Raw genomic sequence first — 578 nt, 5'->3', positions numbered from 1 at the left:
CATATTCCTGCACCCCCTCCCTCATTTCTTCCCATCACATCCCTCAATCTGCCCTCCCTTTCCCAATGTTTTCTACTTAATGATTTTTGTATTTATATATATATATATATATGTATATTTATATATAAACACTGAGCGCAAAATATTACTATTTTAAATCACTGTATTTTGTTATCTTTGCTCTGGGATTGAGTCTTTCAATCAGTCTCTTTGTTCTTATTTCATCCAAGTGCATGATTACTGAATTCACTACAAAGGAACCCAGAAAGAGACGTGACAGTGGTTGAAAGGTGTTAAGAAAATGGCTTTAATAAATATACAGACAGCATACTGGTTGATGTGGTTTTTAAAATCTCTGATGTGTAGGGATAAAGCCTGACATTCAGTAACTGTAGCCTACCTTAGCTACAGCACACTGACACCCAACACATAACATAGAGCCCTTCTCAACTGACTCCTGACTTATGAAATGTCTAATTAAATTACCCTACTGCAAGGAATACCATGCACTGAAATTAAAGCAATGAAAGCCTAGGCTATCAAATAGCCTAGCTGATTAGATTTATCACATTGTGATT

The sequence above is a fragment of the Oncorhynchus mykiss genome, chromosome 12 (genome assembly GCF_013265735.2).
Source record: "Oncorhynchus mykiss isolate Arlee chromosome 12, USDA_OmykA_1.1, whole genome shotgun sequence".
NCBI lineage: Eukaryota > Metazoa > Chordata > Actinopteri > Salmoniformes > Salmonidae > Oncorhynchus > Oncorhynchus mykiss.
This window is presented reverse-complemented; position numbering follows the sequence as displayed.